General features: G+C 31.2%; 1 long non-coding RNA gene across 1 annotated transcript in view; it reads right to left on the bottom strand.

Moving 5' to 3' along the window:
* Positions 1-722: 722 nt before the first annotated feature.
* LOC111089872 overlaps positions 723-6481 on the bottom strand; it is a 10160-nt gene continuing 4401 nt past the window's right edge. Inside the window, exons 2-3 of the long non-coding RNA XR_002614032.1 lie at positions 6197-6281; positions 723-791 (exon numbers count right to left, since the gene is read on the bottom strand). This is a non-coding gene — a long non-coding RNA (uncharacterized LOC111089872). The remainder of the gene's footprint in view (positions 792-6196; positions 6282-6481) is intronic.

The raw sequence follows: 6481 nt of genomic DNA, 5'->3' as shown, positions 1-6481 counted from the left end.
GTACTGTCTGAATATAGATAACATACAAAAATATAATAGTACTGTCTGCTGTATGTCCATGTAACTACTTTGGAGGGTGTGGCTGGATTTTCATCCAAAATTGGTATGGAGGTTCACTGGGTCTATGGAGAAATACATACAAATGTTCAGTTTTGCAGTTTTTACCACTACTTCACCCCCTGTAGATCAATCTTACCAAATTTGGTATGGTAATTCATTAGGTCCAAGGGGAGATACATACAAAGTTTCAGTTTTGAGGATTTTGGATGTTTTTGCATTTTTTACAATTACATATAAGGGAAGCAACTTTATGTCCTAAGATAGCCTTTCATTAATCATGAATTTACATAACTTCCGTGTAGGGGACGGGTACTCCAGCTAGTAAATATATAAAATGAAACTTACACCAAACAGTTAAACAACATAATAATATTTCTGAGAAATCATCAAATAAATCAGATCCACTAGGACTCGACTGAGAACAAAATTTTCACATACTAAGGAGATCACGGGTTATAAGAATTTGTATACTTCCAAAACCCTCAGACATTATAATAAAAGGTAACTTTGACATTAGACTTATTTTAATAAAAATTTACAACAGGGTTCTAACTAAAATTTCAATTTCCTCTTTTTTGATTTATTGAAACTGCAAACCCACACAAAAACAACTACTTTATAAATGAAAAACTATAATCAAAGAAAACTCGGAATTCTTTACTCACCACATCAACTTTTCCTTTTCCTATGTCATCAGGTAGGCACTTTGCACCAATATCTCGTAAATCCAACTAGAGAGGAACAGCCAACACTTAGTGTTCATCTTACTACCTTCCTATAACTTATTAATTTACCATGATAACTTCTATGTTAAAACTTATGCAACATAATCCAATCTTACACACATTGTTAATATTTTTAACCTAACACTGTTTCAGTCTTATCTAATATGTGGTGACCAAGGCTGTTCTCTTGAATATATATTAACTTCATTTCATATTACTTTTTCTATTGAATGGTAATCTGAAAAGTTCCAAGTCAAAACATCACTAGTAAAGCATGTGGTTTCATCTGAAGTTGAAAGTAATCTATTTTTAACATGTTCAATTAAGTAGTTCAATATGCATTTTGCACATTAAGCAAATATACATCTACAACATTGTTTAGTTGTATATTATTATTTACACTCATTAAAATAAAAAATATATATACCTCAATGGTATAACATGTAGTCGAAAACGTTTTTGGACATCAGCTTTACGTGCAAGATGTAGACTTAAACCAAAGTTTGAACATGACATCTCACACAATACGAGAGCAAGATATTTTTATACTACTCTCCCACTACAACTCACCATTTTTATCAATTATAAAAGTCTAATTTGTATGGCAACAAAAGAAAAAGAAGGCTAATATTTTAGGTTCAAACAATTTGATGTACATTGTAATTTCTCATTGATTTTAGTGTTGGTCTTTTAACTCTTTTCAGCATGAACCGACCTTGTAACCATTTTGCACTTGTTATAGTTTTTCTTGCTACAACTTTTAAATTAATAAGCATATCTTCACAGAATTTTGCAGATTAACAGTAAACATTACAAGGCTTTCATACACAGAATATCAGATTTTTTTAATTAAGTTTTAAGATTTTTTAAGTAATGTTTTTTTTCATGCCTTTTTTCTTTTGGAATATTGACTATCCAACATGCAAAGTAATTTTGATTTTAAAATTAAAAATACTTTTATGCATCAGAAATTTTTGAAATTTCACAAGCAAAATCTTTATAACCTCCAGATAATTATCAAATGTTTGTAAAGAAAAACTTTATATTTCATCTGTTATTTTTACTATCGAATCTCTGTACGGGTTCGGTCTATTTGACCAACCTTGTAACCAGCATAAAAAATTAGGAAATAAATATAAATTATGCTTTTTTTGTTCTAGAATGACCACAAATTGTAACATAGCTTAAACCTCATAACATTATACATTTATATATATTTACTATTTCTATTATATTGACCTTCATGATGTCAGAAAAAAACCTAGGTCCAAAAAGTCTTGATACAAGATGATAAAAACCTATAACCCAAGCACTTTCAAAAGATAGACCTTTCTTCTTCAGGGGCAAACTTTCAGCCATTCTTGGCTAACATTACAAAAGTTGGAAAGATGCAATGCATGTGCACTCATGTTACCATAACCAAGACTATAAAACTGGCCTTTACAAAGTGACCTGTCTTGGCTGTGTTCTAGTGAACCAGTACTTTGTAAAATACAGCCACATTTCAGTTATATAACATTATATATACGTTAATAATATTAACAAATAACTTCTTATATTTCATTCATTTTTTCTTAAAACATAAAACAGTAAATAAAGAAGTATAGAAAACAATGATCTCTTTTAGTTATGAAAAAACATAAAAAACATAAAACAGTAAATAAAGAAGTATAGAAAAACAATGATCTCTTTTAGTTACGAAAAAACATAAAAAACATAAAACGGTAAATAAAGAAGTATAGAAAAACAATGATCTCTTTTAGTTACGAACTTTGTACTCGTTTACTGCTTGCCATAGGTTGCTAAGCCTTATCAAATTTCACACATGGAGGATGTGAAACGAAATAATTTTTAAGTTTTATATATATATTTGAAATATCCAAAAATCATAAATTACTATATCAATACCATAGAATTCCACTATAATTTATCAAGCTTAATAACTAAGATGTATTTGGGTCGAAAAAAATATTAAATTTAAGCTCACTAAATTCTAATCTTACCATCTTACCATTTGAAATCTGCCATGAAAAGGAAGGTTTTCCCACATAAATACTTTACACAGGCTCAGAGAACCACATGGGGGACATTGTGAGCTTCCAATTGGTTATTCATATATCATAGACAGAAGTAGGTGTATGTAAGCAAGTCTTTCCAAAAATGGACAGAGGTGGGCATGATCACTGTGTTTGATTCAGTACATGTAGGGATATCTCAGCAAATATAAAAGATAAGACGTTCTTATTTTACATTCTAGCTTTTCAATATTGGTAATTTGAGTTCCTAATTTGTAAGAAACTATAGACTTTGTATTTGAACATCACAAACATCTAATATGAACCAATGCTGCATTCAACATACCACGTGACACACAAAAATCTATATTTAGGTTGTTCTTTTTTATATTTACTTTTAATTCAAGAAATTAACTAATGTATAATATTAATGTTTGAAATATAATCTACAATTTGATACCAAACTTATTGATTTAAATTCATAAAATAGTAGTTGAATAAAATGTTATATGCGAGTCAACAAACACGATGACATGGCCTTTGATCTCTGTCAATAGGGTTAATAAAAATATTTAATGATGAATATTACACATCCAAAAATTCTTTTGAATTATAATGTCAACAGATGAGTTCTGGTACTACAGTAGTTGAGTACATTATATTAAAAGATTTTGGAACATCACCATGTCATTACAGTCGATGTTGCCACGTCCAGTAGTCCTATTTCTAATGATTACACATCTTGACAACAGCCTTGCAGTAGTTTCCATTGCAAAATGCTCTATCATAAAGCTTTCATATTCAAAAGACACCCCTCCTCCCTGCAGCTTTCCATAATCCATCTAGTATACAAGGATGACAGTTCCCAGATCCCATTAAATAGTCCAATTATAAACAAAAATCCAAAGGCATTGCTTTTGGCCACTTGTCCAGAACATTTTCTTGTGGAATAGCATGAATACCCATTTTGTTCTACAATGTCTTGAGATATTCAACAGTTGAACTGATACATCATAGAAGCAGCTTGTGTTGCTTTTCTAGATGGAGATCCTTCTTGAATTTGTTGCCTACTGTTGCCTGGAGCAAGTGGATGATTTTTGCCACTGACCTATATATGTTTGTGGAGTTTTGCCTAATAAAAAATGCCACATTTTGCTTACCACAGTTAGGGTGCAACTTGTTTCAGGTCTCTTTCTAGATGCTTCTGGTTCCCTAAATTGATTGATATTGCTTTTATTTTTTCAATGCCATTAAGTATGAGATACATTCATTTTTGAAATTCCTGATCTGAACACATCTATATGATTTGAGTATACAAACATTTTGTGTCAAAAAAGTTGTTACATATTCTTCACAAAAGTGATAAATTTTGTGATGGCATAACACTACATATGAAACACCAAAGAATGTCAAAATGTCGTTCTGATACATGCCATTCCACCACGACTTTATATTCGCTATGGATATCATCAAACTTTGATTTACATGGTCAATTGTTTTTTAATATAATGTACTCAATCTTGGTATAACACATCAAAAAATTGACAAACTTAAATTAAGCACTTTTGGGCTTATGATATAAACAGGCGAGTTCTGCTAATATTACACATGTAAAACCTGAAAATCTTACAGCCTTATGGAGATGGGCTTATTTATTTTGCACAAACTTATAACACCATTTAACTTTAAACTATACACACTATAACTTTGAATGTACTAAATGTGTCTTCACAAAAAATAAGTATTTTAATAAACTATTTCTACAAATGATATGTCTCTGAATTTACTGTAGTCAGTCTGATTCACTCAAACTAATCCAAATGTAAGGTGATTTTCATGTTAAAAATACTTTTTTCATCTTATAGTTTTGAAACTTCTTTTGCAGAACCTCTAGAACCTCCTAAACGAATATTAATTTTTTTTTCTCAGTGAAACTATATTTTACCTGTTATTTTCTCTACTGTAATACTACATGGACTCTGTGCACTTCACTAAATATGAAACCACCACAGAAAATATATATAAATCCAAGTTATCTAGAATGATTGTAGTCCTTTTCACAACTGCTCTCGTTTAATTTTACAGAATGTTCTGTTGGTGATTAATCCGTTAAATGTAATAAACATCAATTTTGTTTTTGTTTCTAATTTTTGTGTATGTTTCTTTGGGGTAGGGGGGCAGAGGAGAACCCGGTCCGGTTGACTCTCAGCCCCGGGCCAAAGCTTAGTGATCAGGTACCCAGACCCAGCATTCAGCCAAATTTTACTACCCATGCATCCCTAGTTTCAACCAAAGGCTGTCCTGCCAAACTATTAATAAAACAGTCTTAACTGAAGACTGGCCTGCCAAACTATAAGTACAACAGTTTTAACTGAAGGCTGGTCTGTCAGACTATTAATACAATTGTTATAACCAAAGACTGGACTGCCAGACTATTAACACAACAACTCCAACCATCCACTCCAGTCTGACCCTGATTGTTTTGTTTTTTTTAATTTCGCGCAAAGCTACACGAGGGCTATCTGTGCTAGCCATCCCTAATTTAGCAGTGTGAGACTAGAGGGAAGGCAGCTAGTCATCACCACCCACTGTCAACTCTTGGGCTACTCTTTTATCAACGAATAGTGGGATTGACCGTCACATTATAACGCCCCCACGGCTGAAAGGGCTGGTTTATATCTCCTTAAACAAAGAAGATTAGATGATGCCTTAGTAATACCTACACTATAAATGTGTAATTTATGTTAAACTCAGGACATCATACAGGGATGATGAAAGAAGAATGAACAAGTGTCACGTGCTATAGACAAATGAAAATTGAGAATTTATTCAAATATTTATTTTGAAATAATGAAATTAGACCTTAGATAATATTAGAATTTGAATTATAAATTATGTTTTGAGGCTAAGTTTGTTGATAATAAAGTAGTTTAAATATTGAATGTTACTTTCTAAAAGGTTGTGACACTCACACTTGACCTATCTATTTTCAGAAAGTGAAGTGCTTTTTGTATTATAATCCAAAAAGCACTTAATGTAAGTTTATCAGTTAATATTTCATTGTGTAATATTAGCAGAACTGATCTGTTGATAGTATGGCATCAACAGATCAGTTCTGCTAATATTACACAATGAAATATTAACTGATAAACTTACATTAAGTGCTTTTTGGATTATGAAATCAACAAATCAGTTCTGATAATATTACACAATGAAATATTAACTGATAAACTTACATTAAGTGCTTTTTGGATTATGACATCAACAGATACATTCTGCTAATATTACACAATGAAATATTAACTGATAAACTTACATTAAGTGCTTTTTGGATTATGACATCAACAGATCAGTTCTGCTAATATTACACAATGAAATATTAACTGATAAACTTACATTAAGTGCTTTTTGGATTATGACATCAACAGATACATTCTGCTGATTTTCACAACATTCTTCAATTCCTTCATGTGTCAATAACCTAGAGAAAGATAAGGTAATATTAGTGGAGAGTCTATCAGGATTTTAAATGTAAGACAATCTTTAGGCTCATAATGTTCAATACATTTATTGTAGTTAACCACACACACACATCAAGATGTAGTTAACCACACACAGACACATCAAGATGTAGTTAACCACACACACACACACATCAAGATGTAGTTAACCACACACAGA

The sequence above is a fragment of the Limulus polyphemus genome, unplaced genomic scaffold, assembly GCF_000517525.1.
Source record: "Limulus polyphemus unplaced genomic scaffold, Limulus_polyphemus-2.1.2 Scaffold7704, whole genome shotgun sequence".
Lineage (NCBI taxonomy): Eukaryota > Metazoa > Arthropoda > Merostomata > Xiphosura > Limulidae > Limulus > Limulus polyphemus.
The sequence above is the reverse complement of the archived record's forward strand: the minus strand, read 5'-3'. Positions and strand labels throughout refer to the sequence as shown.